Source organism: Carcharodon carcharias, chromosome 28 (assembly GCF_017639515.1).
Source record: "Carcharodon carcharias isolate sCarCar2 chromosome 28, sCarCar2.pri, whole genome shotgun sequence".
Lineage (NCBI taxonomy): Eukaryota > Metazoa > Chordata > Chondrichthyes > Lamniformes > Lamnidae > Carcharodon > Carcharodon carcharias.
In genome coordinates, this window is record NC_054494.1 from 3,216,991 (window position 1) to 3,241,496 (window position 24,506).

Sequence of the window (24,506 nt, forward strand, 5' to 3'; positions counted from 1 at the left end):
TTCCCTTCCTCTGCACTGTCTGTCCTCGTCTCTCCTCTTCCCCAGCACTGTCTGTCCTCATCTCTCCTTTCCACAGCACCGTCTGTCCTCATCTCCCCTCTTCCCCAGCACTGTCATTCCTCATCTCCCCTCTTCCCCAGCACATACTGCTCTCATTTCTACTCATCCGCAGCACCGTCTGTACTCATCTAAACTCTTCCCCAGCACTGTCTGTCCTCATCTCTGCCTTTCCCCAGCACAGTCTTTCCTTATTTCTTCCCTTCCCCAGGACTGCCAGCCCTCATCTCCCATCTCCCCCAGCACTGTCTGTCATCATCTCTGCTCTTCTCCAGCAGCGTCTTTCCTCAACTCTCCTCTTCCCAAGTGCTGTTTGTCCTCAAATGCCCTCTACCACAGCACTGTCTGTCCTCATCTCCCATCTCCCCCAGCACTGTCTGTCCTCATCTCCTCTCTTCCCCAACACTGTCTGGCTTCATCTCCCCTCTTCCCCAGCGCTGTCTGTCCTCATCTCTCCCCTTCCCCAGCACTGCCAGCCCTCATCTTCCATCTCCCCCAGCACTGTCTGTCGTCATCTCTGCTCTTCTCCTGCGCCGTCTGGCCTCAACTCTCCTCTTCACATGTGCTGTCTGTCCTCAACTGCCCTCTACCACAGCATTGTCTATCCTCATCTCCCATCTCCCCCAGCACTGTCTGTCCTCATCTCCCCTCTTCCCCAGCACTGTCTGTTCTCATCTGCGCTCTTCCACAGCACTGTCTGTCCTCAATACCCCTCTTTCCCAGCAGTGTCTGTCCTCATCTCCCATCACTCCCAGCACTGTCTGTCGTCATCTCCTCTCTTACCCAGCACTGTCTGTCCTCATCTCCCCTCTTTCCCAGGACAGTCTGTATCATCTCTCCTCTTCCCAGCACTGTCTATCCTCATCTACCCTCTTCCCCAGCACTGTCTATCCTCATCTACCCTCTTCCCCAGCACTGTATGTCCTCATCTGACCCCTTCCTCTGCACTGTTTGTCATCATTTGTCCCCTTACCCAGCACTGTCTGTCCAACATCTGTCCCCTTCCTCAGCACGGTCTGTCCTCTTCAGTCCCCTTGCTCGGAACATTTTGTCCTCATCTCCCGTCTTCCTCAGCATTGTCTGTCCCCATTTCTCCCCTTCCCCAGCACTGTCTGTCTTCATCTCTTCCCTTCCCCAGCACTGTCTGCCCTCATCTCCCGTCTTTCCCAGCACTGTCTTTCGTTATCTCCCCTCTCACATAGCACTGTCTGTCCTCATCTGTCCTCTTCCCCAGCACTGTCTGTCCTCTTCTCTCCTCTTCCCAAGCACTGTCTGTCTTCTTCTCTCCTCTTCCCCAGCACTGTCTGTCCTCTTCTCTCCTCTTCCCCAGCACTGTTTGTCCTCTTCTCTCCTCTTCCCCAGCACTGTCTATCCTTGTCTCTTCCCTTCCTCTGCACTGTCTGTCCTCGTCTCTCCTCTTCCCCAGCACTGTCTGTCCTCATCTCTCCTTTCCGCAGCACCGTCTGTCCTCATCTCCCCTCTTCCCCAGCACTGTCATTACTCATCTCCCCTCTTCCCCAGCACTCTCTGCCCTCATCTCTACTCATCCGCAGCACCGTCTGTACTCATCTAAACTCTTCCCCAGCACTGTCTGTCCTCATCTCTCCCCTTCCCCAGCACAGTCTGTCCTTATTTCTTCCCTTCCCCAGGTTGCCAGCCCTCATCTCCCATCTCCCCCAGCACTGTCTGTCGTCATCTCTGCTCTTCTCCAGCAGCGTCTTTCCTCAACTCTCCTCTTCCCAAGTGAGTCTGTCCTCAACTGCCCTCTACCACAGCACTGTCTGTCCTCGTCTCCCAACTCCCCCAGCACTGTCTGTCCTCATCTCTCCCCTTCCCCAGCGCTGTCTGTCCTTATTTCTCCCCTTCCCCAGCACTGCCAGCCCTCATCTCCCGTCTCCCCCAGCACTGACTGTCATCATCTCTGCTCTTCTCCTGCGCCGTCTGGCCTCAACTCTCCTCTTCACATGTGCTGTCTGTCCTCAACTGCCCTCTACCACAGCATTGTCTATCCTCATCTCCCATCTCCCCCAGCACTGTCTGTCCTCATCTCCCATCACTCCCAGCACTGTCTGTCCTCATCTCCTCTCTTACTCAGCACTGTCTGTCCTCATCTCCCCTCTTTCCCAGGACTGTCTGTATCATCTCTCCTCTTCGCCAGCACTGTCTATCCTCATCTACCCTCTTCCCCAGCACTGTCTATCCTCATCTACCCTCTTCCCCAGCACTGTATGTCCTCATCTGACCCCTTCCTCAGCACTGTTTGTCCTCATTTGTCCCCTTACCCAGCACTGTCTGTCCAACATCTGTCCCCTTCCTCAGCACGGTCTGTCCTCTTCAGTCCCCTTGCTCGGAACTTTCTGTCCTCATCTCCCCTCTTCCTCAGCATTGTCTGTCCCCATTTCTCCCCTTCCCCAGCACTGTCTGTCTTCATCTCTTCCCTTCCCCAGCACTGTCTGCCCTCATCTCCCGTCTTTCCCAGCACTGTCTTTCGTTATCTCCCCTCTCACCCAGCACTGTCTGTCCTCATCTGTCCTCTTCCCCAGCACTGGCTGTACTCTTCTCTCCTCTTCCCCAGCACTGTCTGTGCTCTTCTCTCCTCTTCCCCAGCACTGTCTTTCCTTGTCTCTCCCCTTCCCCTGCACTGTCATTCCTCATCTCTACTCTTCCCCAGCACTGTCTGTCCTCGTCTCTCCTCTTCCGCTGCACCATCGGTCCTCATCTCCCCTCTTCCCCAGCACTGTCTGTCCTCATTCTCTATTCTTCCCCAGCACTGTCTGTCCTCATCTCTCACCTTCCCCTGCACTGTCTGTCTTCATCTCTCCCATTCCCCAGCACTGTCTGCCCTCATCTTTCATCTCCCCCAGCACTGTCTGTCCTCATCTCCCATCTCCCCCAGCATTATCTCTCACCATCTGTCCACTTCCCCAGCATTGTCTGTCCAAATTTCTCCCCTTCCCCTGCACTGTCTTTCTTCATCTCTCACCTTTCCCTGCACTCTCTGTCTTCATTTCTCACCTTCCCCAGCACTGTCTGCCCTCATCTCCCCTCTTTCCCAGCAATGTCTGTCCTCATCTCTCCTCTTCCCCAGCACTGACTGTCCTCATCTCTTCTCTTCCCCAGCTTTTCTATCCCCATCTCCCCTCTTCCCCAGCACTGTCTGTCCTCATCTCTCCTCTTCCCCAGCACTGTCTATCCCCAGCTCCCATCTTCCCCAGCAGTGTCTGTCCTCTTCTCTCCTCTTCCCCAGCACTGTCTATCCCCAGCACCCCTCTTCCCCAGCACTGTCTGTCCTTGTCTCTCCCCTTCCACTGCACTGTCTGTCCTCGTCTCTCCCATTCCCCAGCACTGTCTGCCCTCATCTTTCATATCCCCCAGCACTGTCTGTCCTCTTCTCTCCTCTTCCCCAGCACTGTCTGTCCTCTTCTCTCCTCTTCCCCAGCACTGTCTGTCCTCTTCTCTCCTCTTCCCCAGCACTGTCTGTCCTCGTCTCTCCTCTTCCGCTGCACCATCGGTCCTCATCTCCCCTCTTCCCCAGCACTGTCTGTCCTCATCTCTCAGCTTCCCCTGCACTGTCTGTCTTCATCTCTCCCATTCCCCAGCACTGTCTGCCCTCATCTTTCATCTCCCCCAGCACTGTCTGTCCTCATCTCCCATCTCCCCCAGCATTATCTCTCACCATCTGTCCACTTCCCCAGCATTGTCTGTCCAAATTTCTCCCCTTCCCCTGCACTGTCTTTCTTCATCTCTCACCTTTCCCTGCACTCTCTGTCTTCATTTCTCACCTTCCCCAGCACTGTCTGCCCTCATCTCCCCTCTTTCCCAGCAATGTCTGTCCTCATCTCTCCTCTTCCCCAGCACTGACTGTCCTCATCTCTTCTCTTCCCCAGCTTTTCTATCCCCATCTCCCCTCTTCCCCAGCACTGTCTGTCCTCATCTCTCCTCTTCCCCAGCACTGTCTATCCCCAGCTCCCCTCTTCCCCAGCAGTGTCTGTCCTCTTCTCTCCTCTTCCCCAGCACTGTCTATCCCCAGCACCCCTCTACCCCAGCACTGTCTGTCCTTGTCTCTCCCCTTCCACTGCACTGTCTGTCCTCGTCTCTCCTCTTTCACAGCACTGTCTGTCCTCTTATCTCATCTCGCCCAGCACTGTCAGTCCTCATCTCTTCACTTCCCCAGCTTTTATATTCCCATCTCCCCTCTTTTCCAGCACTGTCGGTCCTCATCTCTTCTCTTCCCCAGCTTTTCTATCCCCATCTCCCCTCTTCCCCAGCACTGTCTGTCCTCAACTCTCCTCTTCCCCAGCACTGTCTGTCCTCTTCTCTCCTCTTCCCCAGCACTGTCTATCCCCAGCTCCCCTCTTCCCCAGCACTGTCTGTCCTTGTCCCTCCCCTTCCACTGCACTGTCTGTCCTCGTCTCTCCTCTTCCCCAGCACTGTCTGTCCTCATCTCTCCTTTCCGCAGCACCGTCTGTCCTCATCTACCCTCTTCCCCAGCACTGTCATTCCTCATCTCCCTTCTTCCCCAGCACTGTCTGCCCTCATCTCTACTCATCCGCAGCACCGTCTGTACTCATCTAAACTCTTCCCCAGCACTGTCTGTCCTCATCTCTCCCCTTCCCCAGCACAGTCTGTCCTTATTTCTTCCCTTCCCCAGGTCTGCCAGCCCTCATCTCCCATCTCCCCCAGCACTGTCTGTTGTCATCTCTGCTCTTCTCCAGCAGCGTCTTTCCTCAACTCTCCTCTTCCCAAGTGCTGTCTCTCCTCAACTGCCCTCTACCACAGCACTGTCTGTCCTCATCTCCCATCTCCCCCAGCACTGTCTGTCCTCATCTCCTCTCTTCCACAACACTGTCTGTCTTCATCTCCCCTCTTCCCCAGGACTCTCTGTCCTCATCTTCCATCACCCCCAGCAATGTCTGTCCTCATCTCTCCTCTCCCCCAGCACTGTCTGTCCTCTTCTCTCCTCTTCCCCAGCACTGTCTTTCCTTGTCTCTCCCCTTCCCCTGCACTGTCATTCCTCATCTCCCCTCTTCCCCAGCACTGTCTGTCCTCATCTCCCCTCTCCCCCAGCGCTGTCTTTCCTCATCTGTCATCTTCCTCAGCACTGACTGTCCTCATCTGTCCTCTTCCTCAACACTTTCAGTCCTCTTCTCTCCTCTTCCTCAGCACTGTTTGTCCTCATCTCTCTTCTTCCTCAGCACTGTCTATCTCCATTTCCCCACTTCCGCAGCACTGTTTGTCCTGACCTGTCCTCTTCCCCAGCATTTTTCTGTCCTCTTCTCTCCTCTCCCCAGCACTGTCTGTCCTCATCTCTTCTCTTCCCCAGCACTGTCTGTCCTCATCTCTCTTCTCCGCAGCACTGTCTGTCCTCATCTCTACTCTTCCCCAGCACTGTCTGTCCTCATCTCTCCTCTTCCCCAGCACTGTCATTCCTCATCTCTCCTCTTCCCCTGCACTTTCTGTCCTCGTCTCTCCTCTTCCCCAGAACTGTCTATCCCCACCTCCCCTCTTCCCCAGCACTGTCTGTCCTTGTCTCTCCCCTTCCGCAGCACCGTCTGTCCTTATCTCCCAAATTTTCCAGCACTGTCTGTCCTCATCTCTACTCTTCCGCAGCACAGACTGTCCTCATTTGTCCTCTATCTCAGCACTGACTGTCCTCTTTCCCAGCACTGTCTGTCCTCTTCTCTCCTCTTCCCCAGCACTGTCTGTCCTCATCTCTCCTCTTCCGCAGCACTGTCTGTCCTCATCTCTCCTCTCCCCCAGCACTGTCTGTCCTCTTCTCTCCTCTTCCCCAGCGCTGTCTTTCCTTGTCTCTCCCCTTCCCCTGCACTGTCATTCCTCATCTCCCCTCTTCCCCAGCACTGTCTGTCTTCATCTCTTCTCTTCCCCAGCACTGTCTGTCCTCGTCTCTCCTCTTCCGCTGCACCATCGGTCCTCATCTCCCCTCTTCCCCAGCACTGTCTGTCCTCATCTCCCCTCTCCCCCTGCACTGTCTTTCCTCATCTGTCATCTTCCTCAGCACTGACTGTCCTCATCTGTCCTCTTCCCCAACACTTTCTGTCCTCTTCTCTCCTCTTCCTTAGCACTGTTTGTCCTCATCGCTCTTCTTCCTCAGCACTGTCTGTCCTCATCTCTCCCCTTCCCCAGCACTGCCTGCCCTCATCTACCATCTCCCCCAGCACTGTCTGTCGTCATCTCTGCTCTTCTCCAGCACCGTCTGTCCTCAACTCTCCTCTTCCCAAGTGCTGTCTGTCCTCAACTGCCCTCTACCACAGCACTGTCTGTCCTCATCTCCCATCACCCCCAGCACTGTCTGTCCTCATCTCCCATCTCCGCCAGCACTGAATGTCCTCATCTACTCTCTTCCCCAGCACTGTCTGTCCTCAGCTACCCTCTTCCCCAACACTGTCTGTCCTCATCTCTCCTCTCGCGCAGCACTGTCTGTTTCTTCTCTCCTCTTCGCCAGCACTGTCTTTATCATCTGACCCCTTCCTCAGCACTGTTCGTCCTCAACTGTCCCCTTCCCCAGCACTGTCTGTCCAACCTCTGTCCCCTTGCCTAGCACTCTCTGCCCTCACCTCCCCTGTTCCCCAGCACTGTCTGCCCTCATCTCCCCTCTTTTCCAGCACTGTCATTCGTTATCTCCCCACTCCCCCAGCACTGTCTGTCCTCATCTCTCTTCTTCCTCAGAACTGGTTATCTTCATTTCCCCTCTTCAGCAGCACTGTCTTTCCTTGTCTCTCCCCTTTCCCTGCACTGTCTGTACTCGTCTCTCCTCTTCCGCAGCACCGTCTGTACTCATCTCCCAGCTTCCCCAAAACTGTCTCTCCTCATCTCCACTCTTCCCCAGGACTCTCTGTCCTCATCTGTACTCTTCCGCAGCACAGTCTGTCCTCATCTCTCCCCTTCCCCAGCACTGTCTGTCCTCATCTCTCCTCTTCCTCAGCACTGTCTGTCCTCATCACTCCCCTTACCCAGCATTGCCTGCCCTCATCTCCCATCTCCCCCAGCACTGTCTGTCGTCATCTCCGCTCTTCTGCAGCACCGTCTGTCCTAAACGCTCCTCTTCCCAAGTGCTGTCTGTCCTCAACTGCCCTCTTCTCCAGCACTGTCTGTCCTCATCTCCCATCTCCCCCAGCACTGTCTGTCCTCATCTCTGCTCTTCCCCAGCACCATCTGTCCTCAACTCTCCTCTTCCCAAGGGCTGTCTGTCCTCAACTCCCCTCTTCCCCAGCACTGTCTGTCCTCATCTGCGCTCTTCCCCAGCACTGTCTGTCCTCAACTCTACTCTTCCCCAGCAATGTCTGTCCTCATTCTCTCCTCTTCCGCAGCACTGTCTGTCCTCATCTGCGCCCTTTCCCAGAACTGTCTGTCTTCATCTCTCCCCTTGCCCAGCACTGTCTGTCCTCGTCACTCCTCTTCCACAGCACTGTCTGTCCTCATCTCTCCTCTTCCACAGCACTGTCTGTCCTCATCTCTCCTCTTCCCCAGCATTGTCTGCCCTCATCTCTCCTCTTCTGCAGCACCGTCTGTCCTCATCTCTCCTCTTCCCCAGCACTGTCTTTCCTCATCTCTACTCCTCCGCAGCAGCGTCTGTACTCATCTCCCCTCTTCCCCAGAACTGTCTGTCCTCATTCCAATCTTCCCCAGCACAGTCTGTCCTCATCTCTCCCCTTCCCCAGCACTGCCAGCCCTCATCTCCCGTCTCCCCCAGCACTGTCTGTCGTCATCTCTGCTCTTCTCCTGCGCCATCTGGCCTCAACTCTCCTCTTCACATGTGCTGTCTGTCCTCAACTGCCCTCTACCACAGCATTGTCTATCCTCATCTCCCATCTCCCGCAGCACTGTCTGTATTATCTCTCCTCTTCCCCAGCACTGTCTATCCTCATCTACCCTCTTCCCCAGCACTGTATGTCCTCATCTGACCCCTTCCTCAGCACTGTTTGTCCTCATTTGTCCCCTTTCCCAGCACTGTCTGTCCAACATCTGTCCCCTTCCTCAGCACTGTCTGTCCTCATCTTTCCCCTTCCTCAGCACGGTCTGTCCTCCTCGGTCCCCTTCCTCAGAACTTTCCGTCCTCATCTCCCCTCTTCCTCAGCACTGTCTGTCTTCATCTCTCCCCTTGCCCAGCACTCTCTGCCCTCACCTCCCCTCCTCCCTAGCATTGTCTCTCACCATCTCTCCCCTTCCTTAGCATTGTCTGTCCCCATTTCTCCCCTTCACCTGCATTGTCTGTCTTCAACTCTACCCTTCCCCAGCACTGTCTGCCCTCATCTCCCATCTTTCCCAGCACTGTCTTTCGTTATCTCCCCTCTCCCCCAGCACTGTCTGTCCTCATCTCTTCTCTTCCCCAGCTTTTCTATCCCCTTCTCCCATCTTCCCCAGCACTGTCTGTCCTCTTCTCTCCTCTTCCCCAGCACTGTCTATCCCCAGCTCCCCTCTTCCCCAGCACCTTCTGTCCTCATCTCTTCTCTTCACCAGCTTTTCTATCCCCATCTCTCCTCTTCCCCAGCACTGTCTGTCCTCTTCTCTCCTCTTCCCCAGCACTGTCTGTCCTCATCTCTCTTCTTCCTCAGAACTGGTTATCTCCATTTCCCCTCTTCCGCAGCACTGTTTGTCCTGATCTGTCCACTCCCCCATCACAGTCTGTCCTCAAATCACTTCTTCCCAAGCACTGTCTGTCTTCTTCTCTCCTCTTCCCCAGCACTGTCTGTCCTCTTCTCTCCTCTTCCCCAGCACTGTCTATCCCCAGCTCCCCTCTTCCCCAGCACTGTCTTTCCTTGTCTTTTCCCTTCCTCTGCACTGTCTGTCCTCATCTCTCCTCTTCCCCAGCACTGTCTGTCCTCATCTCTCCTCTTCAGCAGCACCGTCTGTCCTCTTCTCCCCTCTTCCCCAGCACTGTCATTCCTCATCTCCCTTCTTCCCCAGCACTGTCTGCCCTCATCTCTACTCATCCGAAGCACCGTCTGTACTCATCTATCCTCTTCCCCAGCACTGTCTGTCCTCATCACTCCCCTTCCCCAGCACAGTCTTTCCTTATTTCTTCCCTTCCCCAGGACTGCCAGCCCTCATCTCCCATCTCCCCCAGCACTGTCTGTTGTCATCTCTGCTCTTATCCAGCACCGTCTTTCCTCAACTCTCCTCTTCGCAAGTGCTGTCTGTCCTCACCTGCCCTCTACCACAGCACTGTCTGTCCTCATCTCCCATCTCCCCCAGCACTGTCTGTCCTCATCTCCTCTCTTCCCCAACACTGTCTGTCCTCATCTCCTCTCTTCCCCAGCACTGTCTGTCCTCATCTGTCCCCTTCCCCAGCACTGTCTGTCCAAGATCAGTCCCCTTCCTCAGCACCGTCTGTCCTAATCTGTCCCCTTCTTCAGCATTGTCTGTCCTCATCTTGCCCCTTCATTGGAACTTTCTGTCCTCATCTCCCCTCTTCCTCAGCACTGTCTGTCCTCATCTTGCCCCTTCATTGGAACTTTCTGTCCTCATCTCCCCTCTTCCTCAGCACTGTCTGTCTTCATCTCTCCCCCTGCCCAGCACTCTCTGCCCTCACCTCCCCTCTTCCCCAGCATTGTCTCTGAATATCTCTCCCCTTCCCCTGCACTGTCTGTCTTCATCTCTCACCTTCCCCAACACTGTCTGTCTTCATCTGTTCCCTTCCCCAGATCTGCCTGCCCTCATCTCCCCTCTTTCCCAGCACTGTCTTTCGTTATCTCCCCTCTCCCCCAGCACTGTCTGTTCTCATCTGTCCTCATCCCCAGCACTGTCTGTCCACATTTCTCCTCTTCCGCAGCACTGTCTGTCCTCATCTCTCCTCTTCCCCAGCACTGTCTGTCCACATTTCTCCTCTTCCCCAGCACTGTCTGTCCTCATCTCTCCTCTTCCCCAGCACTGTCTGTCCACATTTCTCCTCTTCCCCAGCACTGTCTATCCTCATCTCTCCTCTTCCCCAGAACTGTCTGTCCTCATCTCTCCTCTTCCCCAGCACTGTATGTCCTCATCTGCCCTCTTCCCCAACACTGTCTGTCCTCATCTCTCCTCTCCCGCAGCACTGTCTGTATCATCTCTCCTCTTCGCCAGCACTGTCTATTCTCATCTACGATCTTCCCCAGGTCTGGTTGTCCTCATCTGACCCCTTCCTCAGCACTGTTTGTCCTCATTTTTCCCCTTCCTCAGCATGGTCTGTCCTCCACGGTCCCCTTCCTCGGAACTTTCTGTCCTCATCTCCCCTCTTCCTCAGCACTGTCTGTCTTCATCTCTCCCCTTGCCCAGCACTCTCTGCCCTCACCTCCCCTCCTCCCCAGCATTGTCTCTCACCATCTCTCCCCTTCCTCAGCATTGTCTGTCCCCATTTCTCCCCTTCACCTGCAAAGTCTGTCTTCATCTCTTCCCTTCCCCAGCACTGTCTGCCCTCATCTCCACTCTCCCCCAGCACTGTCTGTCCTCATCTCTCCTCTTCCCCAGCTTTTCTATCCCCATCTCCCCTCTTCCCCAGCACTGTCTGTCCTCTTCTCTCCTCTTCCCCAGCACTGTCTGTCCTCTTCTCTCCTCTTCCCCAGCACTGTCTGTCCTCTTCTCTCCTCTTCCCCAGCACTGTCTCTCCTCTTCTCTCCTCTTCCCCAGCACTGTCTGTCCTCTTCTCTCCCCTTCCCCAGCACTGTCTGTCCTCATTCTCTCCCCTTCCCCAGCACTGCCTGCCCTCATCTCCCATCTCCCTCAGCACTGTCTGTCATCATCTCCACTCTTCTGCAGCACCGTCTGTCCTCAACTCTCCTCTTCCCAAGTGCTGTCTGTCCTCAACTCCCCTCTTCCCCAGCACTGTCTGTCCTCATCTCCCATCTCCCCTAGCACTGTCTGTCCTCATCTCCGCTCTTCCCCAGCACCGTCTGTCCTCAACTCTCCTCTTCCCAACTGCTGTCTGTCCTCAACTCCCCTCTTCCCCAGCACTGTCTGTCTTCATCTGCGCTCTTCCCCAGCACTGTCTGTCTTCATCTCTCCCCTTGCCCAGCACTGTCTGTCCTCGTCACTCCTCTTCCACAGCATTGTCTGCCCTCGTCTCTCCTCTTCCCTATCAATGTCTGTCCTCATTCTCTCCTCTTCCGCATCACTGTCAGTCCTCATCTGCCCCCTTTCTCAGAACTGTCTGTCTTCATCTCTCACCTTGCCCAGCACTGTCTGTCCTCATCTCTCCTCTTCCGCAGCACTTTCTGTCCTCATCTCTCCTCTTCCCCAGCATTGTCTGCCCTCGTCTCTCCCCTTCCCCAGCACTGCCAGCCCTCATCTCCCGTCTCCCCCAGCACTGTCTGTTGTCATCTCTGCTCTTCTCCTGCGCCATTTGGCCTCAACTCTCCTCTTCACATGTGCTGTCTGTCCTCAACTGCCCTCTACCACTGCATTGTCTATCCTCATCTCCCATCTCCCCCAGCACTGTCTGTCCTCATCTCTCCCCTTCCCCAGCACTGCCTGCCCTCATCTCCCATCTCCCCCAGCACTGTCTGTCGTCATCTCCGCTCTTCTGCAGCACCGTCTGTCCTCAACTCTCCTCTTCCCAAGTGCAGTCTGTCCTCAACTGCCCTCCTCCCCAGCACTGTCTGTCCTCATCTCCCATCTCCCCCAGCACTGTCTGTCCTCAACTCTCCTCTTCCCAAGTGCTGTCTGTCCTCAAATCCCCTCTTCCCCAGCACAGTCTGTCCTCAGCTGCGCTCTTCCCCAGCACTGTCTGTCCTCAACTCTACTCTTCCCCAGCAATGTCTGTCCTCATTGTCCCCTCTTCCCCAGCACTGTCTGTCCTCATCTCTCCTCTTCCCCAGCTTTTCTATCCCCATCTCCCCTCTTCCCCAGCACTGTCTGTCCTCTTCTCTCCTCTTCCCCAGCACTGTCTGTCCTCTTCTCTCCTCTTCCCCAGCACTGTCTGTCCTCTTCTCTCCTCTTCCGCAGCACTGTCTGTCCTCTTCTCTCCTCTTCCCCAGCACTGTCTCTCCTCTTCTCTCCTCTTCCCCAGCACTGTCTGTCCTCATCTCCCATCTCCCCCAGCACTGTCTGTCCTCAACTCTCCTCTTCCCAAGTGCTGTCTGTCCTCAAATCCCCTCTTCCCCAGCACAGTCTGTCCTCAGCTGCGCTCTTCCCCAGCACTGTCTGTCCTCAACTCTACTCTTCCCCAGCAATGTCTGTCCTCATTGTCCCCTCTTCCCCAGCACTGTCTGTCCTCATCTCTCCTCTTCCCCAGCTTTTCTATCCCCATCTCCCCTCTTCCCCAGCACTGTCTGTCCTCTTCTCTCCTCTTCCCCAGCACTGTCTGTCCTCTTCTCTCCTCTTCCCCAGCACTGTCTGTCCTCTTCTCTCCTCTTCCGCAGCACTGTCTGTCCTCTTCTCTCCTCTTCCCCAGCACTGTCTCTCCTCTTCTCTCCTCTTCCCCAGCACTGCCAGCCCTCATCTCCCGTCTCCCCCAGCACTGTCTGTCGTCATCTCTGCTCTTCTCCTGTGCCGTCTGGCCTCAACTCTCCTCTTCACATGTGCTGTCTGTCCTCAACTGTCCTCTACCACAGCATTGTCTATCCTCATCTCCCATCTCCCCCAGCACTCTCTGTCCTCATCTCCCCTCTTCCCCAGCACTGTCTGTCCTCATCTGCGCTCTTCCACAGCACTGTCTGTCTTCAATACCCCTCTTTCCCAGCAGTGTCTGTCCTCATCTCCCATCACTCCCAGCACTGTCTGTCCTCATCTCCTCTCTTCCCCAGCACTGTCTGTCCTCATCTCCCCTCTTCCCCAACACTGTCTGTCCTCATCTCTCCTCACCCGTAGCACTGTCTGTACTCATCTCTCCTCTTCCCCAGCACTGTCTGTCCAACATCTGTCCCCTTCCTCAGCACTGTCTGTCCTCCTCAGTCCCCTTCCTCGGAACTTTCTGTCCTCATCTCCCCTCTTCCCCAGCATTGTCTCTCACCATCTCTCCCCTTCCTCAGCACTGACTGTCCTCTTTCCCAGCACTGTCTGTCCTCATCTCTCCTCTTCCACAGCACTGTCTGTATCATCTCTCCTCTTCCCCAGCACTGTCTGTCTTCATCTCTCCTCTTCCCCAGCACTGTCTGTCCTCATCTCCCCTCTTCCCCAGCACTGTCTGTCCTCATCTCTCCTCTTCCGCATCACCATCTGTCCTCATCTGCCCTCTTCCCCAGCACTGTCATTCCTCATCTACCCTCTTCCCCAGCACTGTCTCTCCTCATCTCTCCTCTTCCCCAGCACAGTCTGTCCTTATTTCTTCCCTTCCCCAGCATTGCCAGCCCTCATCTCCCATCTCCCCCAGCACTGTCTGTCGTCATCTCTGCTCTTCTCCAGCAGCGTCTTTCCTCAACTCTCCTCTTCCCAAGTGCTGTCTGTCCTCAACTGCCCTCTACCACAGCACTGTCTGTCCTCATCTCCCATCTCCCCCAGCACTGTCTGTCCTCATCTCCTCTCTTCCCCAACACTGTCTGTCCTCATCTCTCCTCTCCCGCAGCACTGTCTATATCATCTCTCCTCTTCGCCAGCTTTTCTATCCCCATCTCCCCTCTTCCCCATCACAGTCTGTCCTCATCTCTCCTCTTCCCCAGCTTTTCTATCCCCATCTCCCCTCTTCCCCATCAGAATCTGTCCTCATCTCTCCTCTGCCACAGCTTTTCTATCCCCATCTCCCCTCTTCCCCAGCACTGTCTAACCCCAGCTCTCCTCTTCCCCAGCACTGTCTTTCCTCATCTATCCTCTCCCGCAGCACTGTCTGTATCATCTCTCCTCTTCGCCAGCACTGTCTGTATCATCTGACCCCTTCCTCAGCACTCTTTGTCCTCATCTGTCCCCTTCCCCAGCACTCTCTGTCCAACATCAGTCCCATTCCTCAGCACTGTCTCTCCTCATCTTGCCCCTTCATTGGAACTTTCTGTCCTCATCACCCCTCTTCCTCAGCACTGTCTGTCTTCATCTCTCCCCCTGCCCAGCACTATCTGCCCTCACCTCCCCTCTTCCCCAGCATTGTCTCTGACTATCTCTCCCCTTCCCCTGCACTGTCTGTCTTCATCTCTCACCTTCCCCAACACTGTCTGTCTTCATCTGTTCCCTTCCCCAGCTCTGCCTGCCCTCATCTCCCCTCTTTCCCAGTACTGTCTTTCGTTATCTCCCCTCTCCCCCAGCACTGTCTGACCCCATCTACCCTCTATCCGAGCACTGTCTTTCGTTATCTCCCCTCTCCCCCAGCACTGTCTGCCCTCAACTGTCCTCTTCCGCAGCACCGTATGTCCTCATTTCCCCTGTTCCACAGCACTGTATGACCTCATCTCTCCCCTTCCCCCGCACTGCCTGCCCTCATCTCCCATCTCCCCCAGCACTGTCTGTCATCCACTCCACACTTATCGAGCACCATCTGTCCTCAACTATCCTCTTCCCCAGCACTGTCTGTCCTCATCTCTTCTCTTCCGCAGCACTGTCTGTCCTCATCTCTCCTCTTCCCCAGCAATGTCTGTCCTCATCTCTTCTCTTCCCCAGCACTGTCTCTCCTCATCTCTCCTCTTCCCCAGCACTGTCTGTCCTCATCTCTCCTCTTCCCCAGCACTGTCTGTCCTCATCTCCCCTCTTCCCCAGCACTGTCTGTCCTCATCTCTCCTCTTCCGCATCACCATCTGTCCTCATCTGCCCTCTTCCCCAGCACTGTCATTCCTCATCTACCCTCTTCCCCAGCACTGTCTCTCCTCATCTCTCCTCTTCCCCAGCACAGTCTGTCCTTATTTCTTCCCTTCCCCAGCATTGCCAGCCCTCATCTCCCATCTCCCCCAGCACTGTCTGTCGTCATCTCTGCTCTTCTCCAGCAGCGTCTTTCCTCAACTCTCCTCTTCCCAAGTGCTGTCTGTCCTCAACTGCCCTCTACCACAGCACTGTCTGTCCTCATCTCCCATCTCCCCCAGCACTGTCTGTCCTCATCTCCTCTCTTCCCCAACACTGTCTGTCCTCATCTCTCCTCTCCCGCAGCACTGTCTATATCATCTCTCCTCTTCGCCAGCTTTTCTATCCCCATCTCCCCTCTTCCCCATCAGAATCTGTCCTCATCTCTCCTCTGCCCCAGCTTTTCTATCCCCATCTCCCCTCTTCCCCAGCACTGTCTATCCCCAGCTCTCCTCTTCCCCAGCACTGTCTTTCCTCATCTATCCTCTCCCGCAGCACTGTCTGTATCATCTCTCCTCTTCCCCAGCACTGTCTGTCCTCTTCTCTCCTCTTCCCCAGCACTGTCTGTCCTCATCTCTCTTCTTCCTCAGAACTGGTTATCTCCATTTCCCCACTTCCGCAGCACTGTTTGTCCTGATCTGTCCACTCCCCCATCACAGTCTGTCCTCAAATCACTTCTTCCCAAGCACTGTCTGTCTTCTTCTCTCCTCTTCCCCAGCACTGTCTGTCCTCTTCTTTCCTCTTCCCCAGCACTGTTTGTCCTCTTCTCTCCTCTTCCCCAGCACTGTCTATCCCCAGCTCCCCTCTTCCCCAGCACTGTCTTTCCTTGTCTTTTCCCTTCCTCTGCACTGTCTGTCCTCGTCTCTCCTCTTCCCCAGCACTGTCTGTCCTCATCTCTCCTCTTCAGCAGCACCGTCTGTCCTCATCTCCCCTCTTCCCCAGCACTGTCATTCCTCATCTCCCTTCTTCCCCAGCACTGTCTGCCCTCATCTCTACTCATCCGAAGCACCGTCTGTACTCATCTATCCTCTTCCCCAGCACTGTCTGTCCTCATCTCTCCCCTTCCCCAGCACAGTCTTTCCTTATTTCTTCCCTTCCCCAGGACTGCCAGCCCTCATCTCCCATCTCCCCCAGCACTGTCTGTCGTCATCTCTGCTCTTATCCAGCACCGTCTTTCCTCAACTCTCCTCTTCGCAAGTGCTGTCTGTCCTCACCTGCCCTCTACCACAGCACTGTCTGTCCTCATCTCCCATCTCCCCCAGCACTGTCTGTCCTCATCTCCTCTCTTCCCCAACACTGTCTGTCCTCATCTCCGCTCTTCCCCAGCACTGTCTGTCCTCATCTGTCCCCTTCCCCAGCACTGTCTGTCCAAGATCAGTCCCCTTCCTCAGCACCGTCTGTCCTAATCTGTCCCCTTCTTCAGCATTGTCTGTCCTCATCTTGCCCCTTCATTGGAACTTTCTGTCCTCATCTCCCCTCTTCCTCAGCACTGTCTGTCTTCATCTCTCCCCCTGCCCAGCACTCTCTGCCCTCACCTCCCCTCTTCCCCAGCATTGTCTCTGAATATCTCTCCCCTTCCCCTGCACTGTCTGTCTTCATCTCTCACCTTCCCCAACACTGTCTGTCTTCATCTGTTCCCTTCCCCAGCTCTGCCTGCCCTCATCTCCCCTCTTTCCCAGCACTGTCTTTCGTTATCTCCCCTCTCCCCCAGCACTGTCTGTCCTCATCTGTCCTCATCCCCAGCACTGTCTGTCCACATTTCTCCTCTTCCGCAGCACTGTCTGTCCTCATCTCTCCACTTCCCCAGCACTGTCTGTCCACATTTCTCCTCTTCCCCAGCACTGTCTGTCCTCATCTCTCCTCTTCCCCAGCACTGTCTGTCCACATTTCTCCTCTTCCCCAGCACTGTCTATCCTCATCTCTCCTCTTCCCCAGAACTGTCTGTCCTCATCTCTCCTCTTCCCCAGCACTGTATGTCCTCATCTGCCCTCTTCCCCAACACTGTCTGTCCTCATCTCTCCTCTCCCGCAGCACTGTCTGTATCATCTCTCCTCTTCGCCAGCACTGTCTATTCTCATCTACGCTCTTCCTCAGGTCTGTATGTCTTCATCTGACCCCTTCCTCAGCACTGTTTGTCCTCATTTTTCCCCTTCCTCAGCATGGTCTGTCCTGCACGGTCCCCTTCCTCGGAACTTTCTGTCCTCATCTCCCCTCTTCCTCAGCACTGTCTGTCTTCATCTCTCCCCTTGCCCAGCACTCTCTGCCCTCACCTCCCCTCCTCCCCAGCATTGTCTCTCACCATCTCTCCCCTTCCTCAGCATTGTCTGTCCCCATTTCTCCCCTTCACATGCACTGTCTGTCTTCATCTCTTCCCTTCCCCAGCACTGTCTGCCCTCATCTCCACTCTCCCCCAGCACTGTCTGTCCTCATCTCTCCTCTTCCCCAGCTTTTCTATCCCCATCTCCCCTCTTCCCCAGCACTGTCTGTCTTCTCTCCTCTTCCCCAGCACTGTCTGTCCTCTTCTCTCCTCTTCCCCAGCACTGTCTGTCCTCTTCTCTCCTCTTCCCCAGCACTGTCTCTTCTCTTCTCTCCTCTTCCCCAGCACTGTCTGTCCTCTTCTCTCCCCTTCCCCAGCACTGTCTGTCCTCATTCTCTCCCCTTCCCCAGCACTGCCTGCCCTCATCTCCCATCTCCCTCAGCACTGTCTGTCGTCATCTCCACTCTTCTGCAGCACCGTCTGTCCTCAACTCTCCTCTTCCCAAGTGCTGTCTGTCCTCAACGCCCCTCTTCCCCAGCACTGTCTGTCCTCATCTCCCATCTCCCCTAGCACTGTCTGTCCTCATCTCCGCTCTTCCCCAGCACCGTCTGTCCTCAACTCTCCTCTTCCCAAGTGCTGTCTGTCCTCAACTCCCCTCTTCCCCAGCACTGTCTGTCTTCATCTGCGCTCTTCCCCAGCACTGTCTGTCTTCATCTCTCCCCTTGCCCAGCACTGTCTGTCCTCGTCACTCCTCTTCCACAGCATTGTCTGCCCTCGTCGCTCCTCTTCCATATCAATGTCTGTCCTCATTCTCTCCTCTTCCGCAGCACTGTCAGTCCTCATCTGCCCCCTTTCCCAGAACTGTCTGTCTTCATCTCTCCCCTTGCCCAGCACTGTCTGTCCTCATCTCTCCTCTTCCCCAGCATTGTCTGCCCTCGTCTCTCCCCTTCCCCAGCACTGCCAGCCCTCATCTCCCGTCTCCCCCAGCACTGTCTGTTGTCATCTCTGCTCTTCTCCTGCGCCGTCTGGCCTCAACTCTCCTCTTCACATGTGCTGTCTGTCCTCAACTGCCCTCTACCACTGCATTGTCTATCCTCATCTCCCATCTCCCCCAGCACTGTCTGTCCTCATCTCTCCCCTTCCCCAGCACTGCCTGCCCTCATCTCCCATCTCCCCCAGCACTGTCTGTCGTCATCTCTGCTCTTCTGCAGCACCGTCTGTCCTCAACTCTCCTCTTCCCAAGTGCAGTCTGTCCTCAACTGCCCTCCTCCCCAGCACTGTCTGTCCTCATCTCCCATCTCCCCCAGCACTGTCTGTCCTCAACTCTCCTCTTCCCAAGTGCTGTCTGTCCTCAACTGCCCTCCTCCCCAGCACTGTCTGTCCTCATCTCCCATCTCCCCCAGCACTGTCTGTCCTCAACTCTCCTCTTCCCAAGTGCTGTCTGTCCTCAACTCCCCTCTTCCCCAGCACAGTCTGTCCTCAGCTGCGCTCTTCCCCAGCACTGTCTTTCCTCAACTCTACTCTTCCCCAGCTTTTCTATCCCCATCTCCCCTCTTCCCCAGCACTGTCTGTCCTCTTCTCTCCTCTTCCCCAGCACTGTCTGTCTTCTTCTCTCCTCTTCCGCAGCACTGTCTGTCCTCTTCTCTCCTCTTCCCCAGCACTGTCTCTCCTCTTCTCTCCTCTTCCCCAGCACTGCCAGCCCTCATCTCCCGTCTCCCCCAGCACTGTCTGTCGTCATCTCTGCTCTTCTCCTGTGCCGTCTGGCCTCAACTCTCCTCTTCACATGTGCTGTCTGTCCTCAACTGCCCTCTACCACAGCATTGTCTATCCTCATCTCCCGTCTCCCCCAGCACTCTCTGTCCTCATCTCCCCTCTTCCCCAGCACTGTCTGTCCTCATCTGCGCTCTTCCACAGCACTGTCTGTCCTCAATACCCCTCTTTCCCAGCAGTGTCTGTCCTCACCTGCCATCACTCCCAGCACTGTCTGTCCTCATCTCCTCTCTTCCCCAGCACTGTCTGTCCTCATCTCCCCTCTTCCCCAACACTGTCTGTCCTCATCTCTCCTCACCCGTAGCACTGTCTGTACTCATCTCTCCTCTTCCCCAGCACTGTCTGTCCAACATCTGTCCCCTTCCTCAGCACTGTCTGTCCTCCTCAGTCCCCTTCCTCGGATCTTTCTGTCCTCATCTCCCCTCTTCCCCAGCATTGTCTCTCACCATCTCTCCCCTTCCTCAGCACTGACTGTCCTCTTTCCCAGCACTGTCTGTCCTCATCTCTCCTCTTCCACAGCACTGTCTGTATCATCTCTCCTCTTCCCCAGCACTGTCTGTCTTCATCTCTCCTCTTCCCCAGCACTGTCTGTCGTCATCTCCGCTCTTCTGCAGCACCGTCTGTCCTCAACTCTCCTCTTCCCAAGTGCAGTCTGTCCTCAACTGCCCTCCTCCCCAGCACTGTCTGTCCTCATCTCCCATCTCCCCCAGCACTGTCTGTCCTCAACTCTCCTCTTCCCAAGTGCTGTCTGTCCTCAACTCCCCTCTTCCCCAGCACAGTCTGTCCTCAGCTGCGCTCTTCCCCAGCACTGTCTGTCCTCAACTCTACTCTTCCCCAGCAATGTCTGTCCTCATTCTCCCCTCTTCCCCAGCACTGTCTGTCCTCATCTCTCCTCTTCCCCAGCTTTTCTATCCCCATCTCCCCTCTTCCTCAGCACTGTCTGTCCTCTTCTCTCCTCTTCCCCAGCACTGTCTGTCCTCTTCTCTCCTCTTCCCCAGCACTGTCTGTCCTCTTCTCTCCTCTTCCCCAGCACTGTCTCTCCTCTTCTCTCCTCTTCCCCAGCACTGCCAGCCCTCATCTCCCGTCTCCCCCAGCACTGTCTGTCGTCATCTCTGCTCTTCTCCTGTGCCGTCTGGCCTCAACTCTCCTCTTCACATGTGCTGTCTGTCCTCAACTGCCCTCTACCACAGCATTGTCTATCCTCATCTCCCCTCTTCCCCAGCACTGTCTGTCCTCATCTGCGCTCTTCCACAAAACTGTCTGTCCTCAATACCCCTCTTTCCCAGCAGTGTCTGTCCTCATCTCCCATCACTCCCAGCACTGTCTGTCCTCATCTCCTCTCTTCCCCAGCACTGTCTGTCCTCATCTCCCCTCTTCCCCAACACTGTCTGTCCTCATCTCTCCTCACCCGTAGCACTGTCTGTACTCATCTCTCCTCTTCCCCAGCACTGTCTGTCCTCATCTCTCCTCTTCCACAGCACTGTCTGTATCATCTCTCCTCTTCCCCAGCACTGTCTGTCTTCATCTCTCCTCTTCCCCAGCACTGTCTGTCCTCATCTCCCCTCTTCCCCAGCACTGTCTGTCCTCATCTCTCCTCTTCCGCATCACCATCTGTCCTCATCTGCCCTCTTCCCCAGCACTGTCATTCCTCATCTACCCTCTTCCCCAGCACTGTCTCTCCTCATCTCTCCTCTTCCCCAGCACAGTCTGTCCTTATTTCTTCCCTTCCCCAGCATTGCCAGCCCTCATCTCCCATCTCCCCCAGCACTGTCTGTCGTCATCTCTGCTCTTCTCCAGCAGCGTCTTTCCTCAACTCTCCTCTTCCCAAGTGCTGTCTGTCCTCAACTGCCCTCTACCACAGCACTGTCTGTCCTCATCTCCCATCTCCCCCAGCACTGTCTGTCCTCATCTCCTCTCTTCCCCAACACTGTCTGTCCTCATCTCTCCTCTCCCGCAGCACTGTCTATATCATCTCTCCTCTTCGCCAGCTTTTCTATCCCCATCTCCCCTCTTCCCCATCACAGTCTGTCCTCATCCCTCCTCTTCCCCTGCTTTTCTATCCCCATCTCCCCTCTTCCCCATCAGAATCTGTCCTCATCTCTCCTCTGCCCCAGCTTTTCTATCCCCATCTCCCCTCTTCCCCAGCACTGTCTATCCCCAGCTCTCCTCTTCCCCAGCACTGTCTTTCCTCATCTATCCTCTCCCGCAGCACTGTCTGTATCATCTCTCCTCTTCGCCAGCACTGTCTGTATCATCTGACCCCTTCCTCAGCACTCTTTGTCCTCATCTGTCCCCTTCCCCAGCACTCTCTGTCCAACATCAGTCCCATTCCTCAGCACTGTCTGTCCTCATCTTGCCCCTTCATTGGAACTTTCTGTCCTCATCACCCCTCTTCCTCAGCACTGTCTGTCTTCATCTCTCCCCCTGCCCAGCACTATCTGCCCTCACCTCCCCTCTTCCCCAGCATTGTCTCTGACTATCTCTCCCCTTCCCCTGCACTGTCTGTCTTCATCTCTCACCTTCCCCAACACTGTCTGTCTTCATCTGTTCCCTTCCCCAGCTCTGCCTGCCCTCATCTCCCCTCTTTCCCAGCACTGTCTTTCGTTATCTCCCCTCTCCCCCAGCACTGTCTGACCCCATCTACCCTCTATCCGAGCACTGTCTTTCGTTATCTCCCCTCTCCCCCAGCACTGTCTGCCCTCAACTGTCCTCTTCCGCAGCACCTTATGTCCTCATTTCCCCTGTTCCACAGCACTGTCTGACCTCATCTCTCCCCTTCCCCCGCACTGCCTGCCCTCATCTCCCATCTCCCCCAGCACTGTCTGTCATCCACTCCACACTTATCCAGCACCATCTGTCCTCAACTCTCCTCTTCCCCAGCACTGTCTGTCCTCATCTATTCTCTTCCGCAGCACTGTCTGTCCTCATCTCTCCTCTTCCCCAGCAATGTCTGTCCTCATCTCTTCTCTTCCCCAGCACTGTCTCTCCTCATCTCTCCTCTTCCCCAGCACTGTCTGTCCTCATCTCTCCTCTTCTCCAGCACTGTCTGTCCTCATTTGTCCTCTTCCCCAGCACTGTCTGTCCTCATCTCTCCTCTTCCGCATCACCGTCTGTCCTCATCTGCCCTCTTCCCCAGCACTGTCATTCCTCATCTACCCTCTTCCCCAGCACTGTCTCTCCTCATCTCTCCTCTTCCCCAGCACAGTCTGTCCTTATTTCTTCCCTTCCCCAGCATTGCCAGCCCTCATCTCCCATCTCCCCCAGCACTGTCTGTCGTCATCTCTGCTCTTCTCCAGCAGCGTCTTTCCTCAACTCTCCTCTTCCCAAGTGCTGTCTGTCCTCAACTGCCCTCTACCACAGCACTGTCTGTCCTCATCTCCCATCTCCCCCAGCACTGTCTGTCCTCATCTCCTCTCTTCCCCAACACTGTCTGTCCTCATCTCTCCTCTCCCGCAGCACTGTCTATATCATCTCTCCTCTTCGCCAGCTTTTCTATCCCCATCTCCCCTCTTCCCCATCACAGTCTGTCCTCATCTCTCCTCTTCCCCAGCTTTTCTATCCCCATCTCCCCTCTTCCCCATCAGAATCTGTCCTCATTTCTCCTCTGCCCCACCTTTTCTATCCCCATCTCCCCTCTTCCTCAGCACTGTTTGTCCTCTTCTCTCATCTTCCCCAGCACTGTCTATCCCCAGCTCTCCTCTTCCCCAGCACTGTCTTTCCTCATCTATCCTCTCCCGCAGCACTGTCTGTATCATCTCTCCTCTTCGCCAGCACTGTCTGTATCATCTGACCCCTTCCTCAGCACTCTTTGTCCTCATCTGTCCCTTTCCCCAGCACTGTCTGTCCAACATAAGTCCCATTCCTCAGCACTGTCTGTCCTCATCTTGCCCCTTCATTGGAACATTCTGTCCTCATCACCCCTCTTCCTCAGCACTGTCTGTCTTCATCTCTCCCCCTGCCCAGCACTATCTGCCCTCACCTCCCCTCTTCCCCAGCATTGTCTCTGACTATCTCTCCCCTTCCCCTGCACTGTCTGTCTTCATCTCTCACCTTCCCCAACACTGTCTGTCTTCATCTGTTCCCTTCCCCAGCTCTGCCTGCCCTCATCTCCCCTCTTTCCCAGCACTGTCTTTCGTTATCTCCCCTCTCCCCCAGCACTGTCTGACCCCATCTACCCTCTATCCGAGCACTGTCTTTCGTTATGTCCCCTCTTCCCCAGCACTGTCTGCCCTCATCTGTCCTCTTCCGCAGCACCGTATGTCCTCATTTCCCCTGTTCCACAGCACTGTCTGACCTCATCTCTCCCCTTCCCCCGCACTGCCTGCCCTCATCTCCCATCTCCCCCAGCACTGTCTGTCATCCACTCCACACTTATCCAGCACCATCTGTCCTCAACTCTCCTCTTCCCCAGCACTGTCTGTCCTCATCTCTTCTCTTCCGCAGCACTGTCTGTCCTCATCTCTCCTCTTCCCCAGCAATGTCTGTCCTCATCTCTTCTCTTCCCCAGCACTGTCTCTCCTCATCTCTCCTCTTCCCCAGCACTGTCTGTCCTCATCTCTCCTCTTCTCCAGCACTGTCTGTCCTCATTTGTCCTCTTCCCCAGCACTGTCTGTCCTCATCTCTCCTTTTCTCCAGCACTGTCTGTCCTCATTTGTCCTCTTCCCCAGCTCTGTCTTTCCTTATCTCCCCTCTTCCCCAGCACTGTCTTTCCTGATCTGTCATCTTCCTCAGCACTGATTATCCTCATCTGTCCTCTTCCCCAGCACTGTCTGTCCTCATCTCTCCTCTTCTCCATTACTGTCTGTCCTCATTTGTCCTCTTCCCCAGCACTGTCTGTCCTCTATCAGTCCCCTTCCTCAGCACTGTCTGTCCTCATTCTCCTCTCCTCCTGCAATGTCTGTCCTCATCTCCCCTCTTCCCAACCACTGTCTGTCCTCATCTCTCCTCTCCACATGGAATGTCTGTCCTCATCTCACCTCTTCCCAACCAATGTCTGTCCTCATCTCCCCTGTTCCTCAGCACTGTCTGTCCTCATATCTCCACTGCCCCAGCACTGTCTGTCCTTATCTCCCCTCTCCCTCAGCACTGTATTTCATCATCTGTCATCTTCCTCAGCACTGACTGTCCTCATCTGTCCTCTTCCCCAACACTTTCTGTCTTCTCTCTTCTTCCTCAACACTGTCTATTGCCATTTCCCCTCTTCCGCCGCACTGTTTGTCCTCATCTCTCCTCTTCCCCAGCACTGTCAGCCCTCATCTCTCCTCTTCCGCAGCACCGTATGTCCTCATCTCCCCTCTTCCCAAGCACTGTCTGCCCTCATCTCTCCTCTTCCGCAGCACCGTATGTCCTCATCTCCCCTCTTCCCCAGCACTGTTTGTCCTCATCTCCCCTCTTCCCCAGCAATGTCTGCCCTCATCTCTCCTCTTCCGCAGCACCGTATGTCCTCATCTCGCCTCTTCCCCAGCGCTGTCTGTCCTCATCTCCCCTCTTCCCCAGCACTGTCTGCCCTCATCTCTCCTCTTCTGCAGCACCGTATGTCCTCATCTCCCCTCTTCCCCAGCACTGTCTGTCCTCATCTCTCCTCTTCCTCAGCACTGTCTGTCCTCATCTCTCCCCTTCCCCAGCACTGTCTGCCCTCATCTCCCATCTCCCCCAGCACTGTCTGTCATCATCTCCGCACTCTTCCAGCACCATCGGTCCTCAACTCTCCTCTTCCCCAGCACTGTCTGTCCTCATC